This window comes from Diceros bicornis, chromosome 15 (genome assembly GCF_020826845.1).
Source record: "Diceros bicornis minor isolate mBicDic1 chromosome 15, mDicBic1.mat.cur, whole genome shotgun sequence".
NCBI lineage: Eukaryota > Metazoa > Chordata > Mammalia > Perissodactyla > Rhinocerotidae > Diceros > Diceros bicornis.
This window is the reverse complement of record NC_080754.1, coordinates 12,995,843-13,009,417: the sequence shown is the minus strand read 5'-3', so window position 1 is coordinate 13,009,417 and position 13,575 is coordinate 12,995,843. Positions and strand designations below refer to the sequence as shown.

At 40.8% G+C, this 13,575-nt stretch overlaps 1 pseudogene; it reads left to right on the top strand.

Moving 5' to 3' along the window:
* Positions 1–2,883: 2,883 nt before the first annotated feature.
* Positions 2,884–8,497, top strand: LOC131415069 (uncharacterized; annotated as a pseudogene).
* The last annotated feature ends 5,078 nt before the right edge of the window (positions 8,498–13,575 follow it).

Below are 13,575 nucleotides of genomic sequence, written 5' to 3'. Positions count from 1 at the left end.
CCATGGCTCCAGGTAGCGGGCTTGCCCCTTTCCCCAAGCAGCAGATTCATCCACCCTGGGACCCTGGCAGTGGGCCCACCCTCCTTTAGACCCTGGAAGTTGACTGATGGAGGTGGCATGGTTGCTGAAAGGAAAGGGTCTCTTGGTATTCAAAGCAGGACCTTTCCTATAATTATGGAAGACAATTGCTGTAGGGCCACACAGCTGGTATTCTGTATGCAGCTCTCAGAGCTACAGATCTCAGGGCTGTGATTAAACCAGACAGTTACTGGATACCTCTGTCACCGACTAAATGCCCCAAGTAACTCAAAGGAGGTTTTGAAAGCACTTAGCTATTTCTCAAAGTTGTTTTTCAGTTATGTTAAGAGATGCAATGACCAATCACCCAGAATCAGTACAAACCCCAGAGCGATGCCTGAGCACATGGGTTGAGAAGCGTCCAAAAGTTACCTCGCTTCATTTTGATGTTAAGATCTCCACATCAGAAGGATCTTAGTCTTTATTAGCATAACAAGTGATGTATGTGAAAGTAAGTTTTCAAACTATGCCTGCATGAGCTTATTCCCACCTCTACATGTGATGATGAAACTTCCCTTCTGAATATTCATTCTCCGTCTGAAATAAAAGGCGTCTGTTTTCTCTTGCTCTGAGAGCCATGGCTTTGGAAGGGATTCCCCATGGTCTCCCTATTTGCTGCAAATAAATTGTACTTTGTGTGACAACTACTTCTGGTGAAGGCTCTGATTTCATCTCACCAAGTAGTGAACACACTTTGGTTGAGTAACACCACCTCAGGCAAATATTTCGAAGTTGCTGTCACTAGTAATATTGAACTAAACCCTAAAAACGAAAATAAAGGAAAAATTTGGAAACATTACATTAAGAAAATTTTTTGTTTTATATCTATAGAAGTAATTCATAAGAACAAAGTAAAAAATGAGTAGATATATGAAAAATCGTATACAATATAAAAATGTATTAAAAAAATCTAAGTGAATGTAAAACTAAAATTTTAATTACTATAAAATTTTGATATCATTCTGAGATAATAAGAAAATAGACCATTATGTGAGACATTTGAGATATTCAAAGTCTAAATGATAGTCTAAGAGCCCTTTCAGATCAGATATAAGAATACCTATATTTCTGGCTCTAACACTCTGCCCATGTGTTTATAAATTATAATTAGCTATATATATCTTTGATGAGCTTTTTATTCCTCAAGTAGAAGCACTGTGGTAGGTAGATATGCTACTAATTTTGAAGGTGGGAAGGTATAATAATTGGGAAAAATGGGTCATGGAAGCATAAAAAAATATTTAAGTTCATGCAACCTTAGTCTCCGGCTAACCAATAAAGATTATGCTTAGATACATGTCAGTCTCCTGTGTTACTAGAAATTGGTTTGGGACCTCCTGCCCTTTTATGGTTCTCAGTTAACCTTAAAGATGACTCATTGAGACAACTGTGGAAATGACAGATGGTCTAAATTTTGTCATCAAAGAAAGAATTACAACAAACTTAAGAAACAACTCTTTTATGTATGTATGTATTTTGCTGTAACATTGCCTTAGTATTAAGATTTTTAAGGTTTTTATGTTCATTACACACACATTTATTTACTGTTTAAAATAGGCCAGACACTAGGAAAGCTGCTGGTGTAATAACGGCAAAACAAGATGCTCTGAAATAGCATATGTTTATGTGGAGAGTATAGACAAGAGTGGTTTAGGGGGTAAAAATTAGTCTAAATTAATACTGCAACAGAATTCATTTCTTTCTTTTTTTTTTTTTTTTGCGTTAGAATTCCTTTCTAAAAAGTAGACAATTTTGTTTAGCAAAACACCTTATGGAGCGAAAACCTTCAAATCGTGACTGAGATTGGCTGGGCATCAGAGATAGTTAAAATGTAAAAAATGGATAGTTAAAAGATGAAGGATGAAGAGAAAGGAGATGGGGTTGAGGGAGGGCTTGAGAATATCAGAGGGGACCAGAACTTTAGAAGAGATAACCAGTTTCTCTAGAGGTGTAAGTAAGTGTTTTGTTAGTGGCTTTGAGTTGCTTCTGACTCCTACCAACCCAGTGTACAGTAGAGCAGAACCCTGTCTGGTATTTCTGTCCCATCCTCTCACCTTCTGATGCTACATCAGACAATGCTTCATTGATGTTCACAGGGTTTTCAGGGCCTATTTTTTCAGAAGTGGGTGGCCAGGTCCTTCTTCCCTGTCTGTCTAATCTAAAAGCCCCACTGAAACCTGTCCACTATGGGTGACCCTGCTGGTATTCAAAATACTGATAGCATAGCTTTCAGCATCACAGCAACACGCAGCCTCCACAGTGTGACAAGCAACAGATGGGTAGTCTGGTTCCCTGACCAAGAAATGAACCCACGTCATGGCAGTGAGAGCCCTGAATCCTAACCGCTAGAACACCAGGGCTGGCTCCATGAACAAGTGAGGGACTTAAAAATATAGGAATGCCTATTATTAATTTTTAATTTGTTGCTGTTCTGTGCTGCCTATAATGTAAATCCACTTAGTTTCTTCACATCTTCAGTCACACAATCTTGAATTTGTGATATATCAGGAAGATAAGGTGGAGAATAAATATATAACCACATGCCTAGGATTTGTGTGGTATCTAGCAGTGCAATGCAGGAGGGAAAAGAACAACACACAAAAAAGGCAAAATACAAAATGGATATCAAAAACTCAGTGGAGATAGGTATATTGAAATGGATGCTGGTTTTCCCATCATGTATGTGAATTGCATAAGTTATCCATTAATACAGTTCAGTGTTGTGGTGGTTAATTTTATGTGTCAACTTGCCTGGGCCACAGGGTGCCCAGATATCTGGTTAAACATTTGGCTGAGTCCGTGAGGATGATTCTTGATGAGATTAACATTGGAATTGGTAGAGTGAGTAAAGCAAATTGCTCTCCCCAATATGAGTGGACCTCATCCAATACATTGAAGGGTTGAATAGAACAAAAAGCTGAGTAAGGAAGTATTTGCTCTCTCTGCCTGTCTTTGAGCTGAGACATCAGCCTTCTCCTGCCTTCAGACTCAAATTTGGACTGGAACTTATACCATTGGCTCTCTTAGTTCTCATACTCATACTTGGACTGGAACTTACACTATCAGCTCTCCTCTTCTAGGACTCTCAGACTCAGACTAGAACTATACCATTGGCTCTCCCAGATCTCTAGCTTGCCAACTGCAGATCTTGGGACTTCACAGCCTCCATAACTGTGTGAGCCAATTTCTTATGGTAAATCAATCGATCAATAAATAGATAGATAGATAGACAAGACATCCTGTTGGTTTTTTTTCTCTGGGGAACCCTGACTAATATAGATTTTGGTACTGAGAGAGGATATAGAGGAACAGAATTTTAAGGATGAGTTTTCTGAATTGGTTCTGGGGTTTTTGAAATTGACTGTCTCTAATCCAGCAAGATTTAAAGATGCTAAGTGACCCTACTTTCAGTAGTAAAAAGAGTACTAATAGTTCGTGGCATGATCTGGCAATAGAGACAGGCAAAATATCATCATTGGATACTCTTAACTAACCACTTATGAGAAGCAAGTTCTGTACATGATACGTTCAAACATTTTGGGCAGACTAATGTATATAATGAGATTGGCTGGTTGTTCCTATTATCCCTGGACAAAGTGGGGAAAGAAAAGGATGAGCTCAGATATTTGAATTACCAGCTCAAGCACTGCATAAATGACCTGGAAGCTTCTATGTGTGCCCTGAAAGAGAACTTTAACTCCTTTAGCCATAGGGCTGAGGTTGGTGAAAATCAGATGTAGGAACTCATTCTTCAATGGGCTGAATTACAGCACAAGTTGAACTCCCAGCTTCACAGGGTATTCACTGCTAAAGTGAGGGCATTGATTGGGAAAGAATGGGATCCTGTAAGTTGGAATAGGGACATTGAGCCCCTAAATTCTGTTCAGTCTTCTTTGCCAAAGGAAGACGCCTCCTCACTCCCAGAAGTAGTGACTTCCCTACCCCAGTAGTAACAACTTCCCCACTTGCAGTGGCAGCAGCCCTGAACCTTGGTCTGAGGGGATTAACACTGCTTTGCCAGAGGAAACAGTAATGGCCTCCCCTGAGGCAATTGTCATGCAAGACAATGCTGATTCTCCTCAGGACCCATCCCCAACACCCTTTTCTGCATCTGTACTATAATCAGACTCAAGTCCCAGTAGGCCCCTACAGGTGAGGTACAAAGTACAACTCACGAGGAGGTGCATTACACACCAAAAGAACTACTTGAGTATTCTGATCTATACAGATAGAAATCCAGAGAACACCATGGGAATGGACAATAAGGGTGTGAGAAAACTGCTGAAAGAACACAAAGTGGGATCAAGGTGAATTTGTTGATATGGGCTACTAAACAGAGATTCTTCAGGGAAGTTAGAAACGGCTCAAATAATTCATTTGGTTGGCTGGCTGAACCATGGAACAAAAAGTGGCCCACAGTGAGTGAGGTGGAAAAGCCAACCCTGCCTTGGTTTAATGTAGAAGAAGGGATTCAAAGGCTTAGGTAGTTTTAATGTTAGAACTGATTTGTCATTGAAGACTTACTTACAATGGGAGGGTCCAGAAGACATACCTTTTCCCAATACTTTAAGAAATAAATTTATAAGTGGAGCCCCAGCATCCTTGTAGAGCTCTGGGATCACTCTTCTCTGTAGGCCAGACATTAGAGTGGGAACTGCAATCACTGAATTGGGAAACCTAAATATAATGGGAGTAATTGGATTCCGAGGTGGCAGTGGTCAAATGACAAGGCGAGTGTGGTTACCCTAATGAACAACAGAGTCAACCAGCAATCAGAATAGTTTGACGTGGGGCTGGCCCCATGGCTTAGGGGTTGAGTGTGCCTGTTCCGTTACTGGCGGCCCGCGTTCGGATCCCGGGCACGCACGGACACACCGCTTCTCCGGCCATGCTATGGCGGCGTCCCACATACAGCAACTAGTAGTATGTGCAACTATGACATACAACTATCTACTGGGGCTTTGGGGAGAAAAAGGGAAAAAAAAAGGAGGAGGATTGGCAATAGATGTTAGCTCAGGGCCGGTCTTCCTCAGCAAAAAGAGGAGGATTGGCATGGATCTTAGCTCAGGGCTGATCTTCCTCACAAAAGAAAAAAAAAGAATAGTCTGACATAAGCAGACCTGTGGTGTTGGCTAGGTGATCACAGTTTTCCTAGAAGTAAAATAAATAGAAATCTTTCGTAAATTCTAATTTGATCTATACAAGCAGAACAGTTCTAGGTCAAGGGAATAGAAGTCTAACCTGAACCATAAAAACAGAGAGTCATGGCCCCTCAATCAATTCCCATCTTGAGCTGTTTTAGAGACCTAGAATCCCTCAAGTGAAGGAGAGGCTGGGTCCCCATGAGGAAGGACACCGGTACACTGGTAAAAATATGTACCATTAATCTTTCTCCTAGACTTTGGCAAAAAAGCCTATGCCTTTTATCAGAGTAACTGTGCATTGGGGAAAAGGAAATAATAGGAACTTTTAGGGACTACCAAACATTGGCTCTGAACTGACACTAATTCTAGGAGATGCAAAATGTCACTTTGGTCTACCAGTCAGGGTAGGCATTTATGGAGGTCAGATGATCAATGGAGTTTTAGCTTGGGCTCCATCTCACAGTGGGCCCAATGGATCCCCAAACTTATCCATAGTTATTTCCCCAGTTCTGGGACTCATAATTGGAATAGACATACTCAGCCACTGGCAAAATCCCCACCTTAGTTCCCTGACTGATGCAGTGAGGGCTGTTACGGTGAGAAAGGCCACGTAGAAGCCACTAGAACTGCCATTACCTAGAAAAATAGTAAACTAAAGGCAATATCACATTTCTGGAGGGATTTCAAGTTCTGCATCAAGAACTTGAATGATACAGGGTGGTGATTCCCACCACATCCCCTTTCAACTCTCCGATTTGGCCTGTGTAGAAGACAGATGGATCTTGGAGACCGACAGCGGATTACTGTAAGTTTAACCAGGTATTGACTCCAATTGTAGCAATTGCAGCTGCTGAATCAGATGTAGTTTCATTGCATGAACAAATTAACACAACCTCAGTACCTGGTATACAACTACTGGTCTGGCAAATGCCTTTTCCTCCCCCATCTCTGTCAATAAGGCCCATCAGAAGCAGTTTCTTTTCAGCTGGCAAGGCCAGCAATACACTTTCACTGTCCTACCTCAAGGGTATATAAACTCCAGCTCCAGGTCATAATTTAGCTTTCAGGGATCTTGATCAACATTCCCTTCCACAAGATAGCACACTGGTCCATTCCATTGATCACTTTATGCTGATTGGACCTAGTGGGCAAGAAGTAGCAACTATTCTAGACTTATTGGTAAGACATTTGTGTGTCAGAAGGTGGGAAATAAATGCAGTAAAAATTTAGGGAACCTTCTACTTCAGTAAAATTTCTAAGGTCCAGTAGTATGGCGCATGTTGAGATATCTTTCTAACGTGAAAAGTAAGTTGTTGCATCTGGCCCCTCCTACAACCAAAAAAGAGGCGTAATACCTAGAGGGACTCTTTGGAATTTGGAGGCAACTTATTTATCATTGGGGTGTGCTACTCTGGTCTATCTACCAAGCAACCCAAAAAGCTGCCATTTTGAGAAGGGTCCAGAACAAGAGAAGACACTGCAACAGGTCCAGGCTGCTGTACACACTGAACTGCCACTTGGCCACATGATCCAACAGATCCAATGGTACTTGAAGTGTCAGTGGTAGATTGGGATGCTCTTTGGTGCCTTTGGCAGGCTCCCATAGGTGAATCACAGTGTAAACCCTTAGGATTTTGGAAGAAAGCCCTACCATCCTCTGTGGATAACAACTTTCCTCTTGAGAAACAGCTCTTGGCATCCTATTAGGCCCTAGTAAAAACTGAATGCTTAACCATTGGCCACTAAGTTACTGTGTGACTTGAGTTTCCCATCGTGAACTAGGTATTAAGTGACCCACCAAGCCATAAAGTTGGATGTGCACAGCCGCATTCCATCATCAAATCAAATGGTACATAAGTGACTAGGCCTGAGCAAGGCCTGAAGGCTCAGGTAAGCTACATGAGAAGTGTCCTAAATGCCCATGGTCTCCACTCCTACTACACTGCTGTCTCTCTCCCAGCCTGCACCTATGGCCTCATGGCAAGCTCCCTACAATCGCTTGACAGAGAAAGAGAAGACTCAGCCCTGGTTTACAGATGGGTTTGCGCAGTATGCATGTTCCACCTGAAAGTGGACAGCTGCAGCACCACAGCCCCTTCTAGGACATCCCTGAAGGTCAGTGGTGAAAGGAGATCCTCCCAGTGGGCAGAACTTCGAGCACTGCCTCTGGTTGTTCACTCTGCTTGGAAGGAGAAATGGCCAGATATACAATTATATACCGATTCATGAGCTGTGGCCAATTGTTTGGCTGGATGGTATGGGGCCTGGAAGGAACACGATTGGAAAATTGGTGACAAGGAAATTGAGGAAGAAGTATGTAGATAGTCCTATATGAATAGGTAAAAAACATGAAGATGTTTGTGTCCCATGTGAGTGTTCACCAAAGGGTGATCTCAGCAGAGGAGGACTTTAATAATCAAGCAGATAGGTATTCATTCTGTGAATACCAGTCAGCGTCTTTCCCTAGCCACCCCAGTAATTACCCAAAGAGCTCCTAAACAAAGTGGCCACAGTGGTAGAGATGGAAGTTATGCATGGGCTCAGCAACATGGACTTTCACTCACAGTAACCCACCCAGCTATGGCTACTGCCAAGTGCCCAATTATTCAGCAGCAAATATCAGTGCTAAATCCTCAATATGGCACCATTCCCTGGGTTGCTCAGCCAGCTACCCAGTGGCAGCTTGATTACACTGACCCACTTCCAGCATGGAAGGAGCAGCATTTTGTTCCTACTGGAGTAAATACTTACTCTGGATATAGATTTACCTTCCCTACATGCAATGCTTCTACCAAAATACCGTCTGTGGACTTACAGAATGTCTTATCCACTGTCGTGGTATTCCACACAGCATTGCTACTGATCAAGGAATTCGCTTCACAGCAAATGAAGTGTGGCAATGGGCCCATGTTCAAGGAATTCACTGGTCTTACAATGTTCCCCACTATCATGAAGCAGCTGGTTTGATAGAATGGTGGAATGGCCTTTTTAAGGCCACTCAGTTACAGTGTCAGTTGGATGGCAATACCTTGCAGGATTGGGGCAAGTTTGTCCAGAAGACTGTATAATATCTGAATCAGTATCTAATATATTGTGCTGTTTCTCCTATAATAAGGATTCATGGGTCCAGGAATTAAGCGGGAGAAATGAGAGTGGTACCACTCACTATTAGCCCTAGTGATCCTCTAGAAAAATTTTTGCTTGCTGTCACTGTGACCCTCTGCTCTGCTGACCTGGAGGTATTTGTTCCAAGGGGAGGAATGCTTCTACTATGAGACACAACAATGATTCCACTGAAACAGAAGTTAAGATTGCTGCCCAGACACTTTGGACTTCCATGCCTCTAAATCAACAGGCCAAGAAGGGAGTTACTGGCTGGCTTGGGTGATTGATTCTGACTACAAAGGGGAAACTAGACTGCTTCTCCACAATGGAGGTAAGGAATAGTACAGGACATCTCTTAGGGCATCTCTTAGTATTACCATGACCTGGTACTAAGGTCAATGTAAAACTACAATAATCAAATCCAGTCAGGACTACTAATTGCCTAGACTATTTAGGAATGAAGGTTTGGATCACCCCATGAGGCAAAGAACCACAACCAGCTGAGATGTTTGCTGAAGTAAAGGGAAAAGAATGAGTAGTGGAATAAGGTAGTTATAAATACCAGCTACAACGACATGACCACTTAGAGAAATGAGGACTGTAGTTGTCATGAGTATTTCTTCCTTATTTTATTATGAATATGTCTGTGTGTATGTATAGCAAATGTCTTTGTTTTCTTCCCTGTCTTATTTCCTTATCTTCTAACAGAAGATGGTTGACTTTATACCATAGTAGTTAAGTATTGTCATTTTACATCATAATATTTAAGTTATGGGATATCAAGGAGAAGAGTAAATATCATTCTTCAGGGGAAAGGGTTAGTGGATTTTTGGTTGTATATAGCATAGTTATATCTTATGTTAGATGGAATTATGGCCTTATTATTTCCTTGATTTGGAGATTAAGCACGGCTGAAGGAGATGCATATGGGTGCCAAGTTGAAAAGGGATAGACTTGTGATGGTTAATTTTATATGTCAACTCGACTGGGCCAAAGGGTGCCCAGATATTAAACATTATTCTGAGTGTGTCTGTGAGAGTGTTTCTGGATGAGATTAACATTCGAATCAGTAGACTGAGGAAAACAGATTGCCCTCCCCAGTGTGGATGGGCATCATCCAATCCATTGAAGGCCTGAATAGCACAAAAATATTAAGGGAGAATTTAATCTCTCTGCGTGACTGTCTTCGAGCTGGGACATCAGTCTTCTCCTGACTTCAGACTTGGACTCGGATTGGACACTTTCAGCTCTCCCAGTTCTCAGCCCTTCAGATTCAGACTGGAACTGACCATCGGCTCTCCTGAGTCTCCAGGTTGCCTAGATATGTATATCTTCTATTGTCTCTGTTTCTCTGGAGAAACGATTATAGGACAAGTACATAGGAAGGATGCCCAAACTCTATCTGTAGAATCAGGGAAGACTTTTCAAGTAGTTTATATACTGTAAACTGTAAGCAGTTTATATTTAATCTGAGAACTTTTTCAAGAAGTGTGGGCTGAAAAAAAGAACTAGCCAAGAAAACAATGGAATAAAGAGTTTTAATTTTTATTATGGGAAAAACATAAACACTGATGGGAGAAAGCCAGAAGAGAATCAAAGGTTGAAGATATAAGAAAAGGATGGTGTAATCAACAGATAAGGAAAGGTGATGATATCCTGATATTAAGACAGCAGTAGGGGGAAGGGGGGATTCCAGGATAATTAGGTTGACATCTTAACAATAGAAGGAGACACTCTTAATAATTATCCTGGGACAACATGCATAAACTGAGACTGTCCTGAGCAAACTGAGACTTTTCTAATAAAAAGAAAGAAAGAAAAATGGATGCAGAGACATGTTGTGCATGAGGTGGTAGAGAGTTGAGAGAGTTATTGGATGGTTTCTATACACTCTGTGAAGTATATAGTCATCTAGTGAGACCGAAAACCGAGATAAAGCCATTTAGTGAGAATGAAAGCAGGTAGCTAGTAAGGTTAGAGTTTAGAGAATAGAAAAGCATTGAATTACTAGCTGTGGGAAATGAGAAAGCGCTAACTAGAACATAAACAGATTAATTGGTGGCACTGAGCACTCAATTAAAATGGAAAACACATATTTATAATGGAAAGAAGATTTGCATTTGTAGTTCTACTCTAGCAGAGTTCAATAGCCTGATTATGGGTACAGAGAAGATGAACAGGCAGTCTGAGTCAGAATCAGGGTTTTCCAGATGGGTTCTATGTAAGGAAAATGGGGCAAAAAAATAGAACACTGTCTCCAAAGTAGAGGTTGATTTATTGTGGTGTTGCAAGAAAATTTTAAAATTTGTATTTTTATTTTGTAAATTTTATCCTTCCAATTTTCCATTTTAAAATTATTTAAGTAATTATTTAGTAGTTTAATTATTTAATATTAATATTTATTTAACAAAATAATTTAAAACTAATACAAATTAGTTACTATATTATTACATTATATGCATACATATATACATGTATGTATACACATATATATGCACATATATATAGAGAGGGTGAATGTTCAAAAATTTCTTTCTGATAGCAGTATGAAACAAGTAAAATAGATTTGAACATATATTTATCTAAGTCTACAATATAAGTGATGCTGAAACATGAAAGCTGATTTCATTAAAGCCTCTAATTCCTTGTTTCCTTTACTTACATTTTCTCAGCTCCTTCCTATTTATCTTAAACACTTGAGCGTAACTGAGTTAGAGAGTTGGAAGTACAGGAGCTTTCCTCACTGAGAACTGTTCCATCTCAGAGCTCTAAAAGCTAAACATTTCAACATGTGCTCAAGAAATGCAGAGTAGGGGCTGGCCTGGTGGTGTAGTGGTTAAGTTCATGGGCTTTGCTTTGGCCTCCCAGGGTTCATGGGTTCGATCCCTGGTGTGGACCTATGCACGGCTAATCAAGCAATGCTGTGGCAGGCGCCCCACATATAAAATAGAGGAAGATGGGGCCGGCCCCGTGGCTTAGCGGTTAAGTGTGCACGCTCTGCTGCTGGCGGCCCGGGTTTGGATCCCGGGTGTGCACTGATGTACCGCTTCTCCGGCCATGCTGAGGCCGCACCCCACATACAGCAACTAGAAAGATGTGCAGCTGTGACATACAACTATCTACTGGGGCTTTGGGGGCAAAAAATAAATAAATAAATAAAAATAAATAAATAAAATAGAGGAAGATGGGCACGGATATTAGCCTAGGGCCAATCTTCCTCAGCAAAAAGAGGAAGATTGGCAACAGATGTTAGCTCAGGGCTAATCTTCCTCACCAGAAAAAAAAAATAAATAAATGCAGAGTAGCTGTGGGAGTACTCATTCAATGCAGTGGAGGCAGTGATCCTGGGGAAAAGGAGGTCAAGAAATTGAGAGGTTAGGGTTTTAGACAGGTCTTTCATACAAACATTAAAATTACCCAGAACGACAGCAAAATTGAGTCAGAATGAGAGGAATAAGATGATCCAGGCTTCAAAGTCTTCAAGAATGGTGATCTGGGACCGTATAGTTTGTAAACGTCAGCCACTTTGATGATTAAAGATATAAAGGAGATTATAAAATATGAAACATAGAATCTGGAGGACATAGGTTTGGAAGAAGAAGTGAGTGAATTTTCCAAAGAAAAGACATAAATGGGGGCCAGCCCGGTGGCGTAGAGGTTAAGTGTGCAGCTCCGCTGATGGTGGCCCAGGTTCGGATCCCGGGCACGCACCAACACACCGCTTGTCAGGCCATGCTGTGGTGGTGTCCCACATAAAGTGGGGGAAGATGGGCAGGGTTGTTAGCTCAGGGCCAGTCTTCCTCAGGAAAAAAATGGGAGGATTTGCAGATGTTAGCTGAGGGCTGATCTTCCTCACAAAAAAAATAAAAAAAGAAAGAAAAGACATAAATGGGATGAGGGTAAGGATTGATAGATAAACCAGCACAGTGAGGTCCTGACAAGCTGCTAAAAGAGTCAGGGCTGTTTCTTCTTTGATAGAAAGAGACTATTAGGAGTAAACTACAGCCTGGGTAGATTTCAGTTTTGAGGGATTGGAGGGCTCTGCTGGATGGAGAGCCTCCACACTCTTTGGAAGGGGTCCATTTCTGTCTACACTGACTGTGTGGCTCTGGCTTTGAGGTTGCTAATACAATGACTCCCAGGGAGTGGTGAGAGGCCTGATCTGTGTATATGAGATTAACAGGCAAAGGGCCCTGAGTTCAGAGGCCTTGTTCATCACTGAGGACTGTTCCATCTCAAAATTCACTCACCTCAAAGTCCAGAGCATTGTTCTGGGAGTACTGGTACAGGCGCAGAGGTAACGGTCCTGGGGAGGACATAAAAAGGAGGTCATGAAATTGAGAGATTAAGCATCCCACAAGATATGTTACTGTGTAGGTGACTAGATGATATAACCGAGATTCGTAATTAACAACAGCGTTGCTTAGATATTTATCTAATTCTGGAAGTGAAAACATTCAGTCAAAATAAACATTTTTAGAGTATATTCCAACATTCAACAAGATGCTAGAGAATTATGAGACAATTCCTTGCTGCCCTGCATTCTCTCACATTATGGTATTTTCTTCATTTTGAAGGAGAATAAGGAAATGGAGGCAAAGAGTACTGGTCTGCAATTTAGTTCCCTGTACTGGCAAACTGTGTGTCTTTAAACAATTTAGTTAACTTTTCAGGTTCTTCATCTAGAAAATAATGTTAGAAACATTTATAATTTAAATATGTATATATTTAAACAACCATTATAATACACTAAAGTGAGTAGGATGTATTTTATGTCTCTTTCTTTGAGGGAAATATGTCATAAGTTAAATGATTACCCAATGTCACACAATTCCATACTATGTTCTTGCTTATAGATTTGGATTCAGAGCTCAGGTCTCCGACTCAGAGAATTACGTGATTCCACAAATTTGATTTATGATTGTTAACTGCATTTACATCTGTTTTACAAAATAGTAATTTCTGTATCACAATGAATTCAAGATAAACTTCAACTTAAAGGAAAAACTGGGAATAAAGCAAATTCTAGAACATAATAATAATTAAGTCTCATCCCAGTTTTCTAAAGAAATCCAGAAAAACACTAACTCTGTCTTGACAAGATACTCTTCCTTATAAATTTACTACAGACGCACTCTACATACAAGGACTAAGTATAAATGGGGAAAAATGTCAATTTTGTATATATTAGTCTCGTGCTTGAGATCTCAAAGCGGAGACCTGGTAAAGCTGAGTTAGAAAATATGGC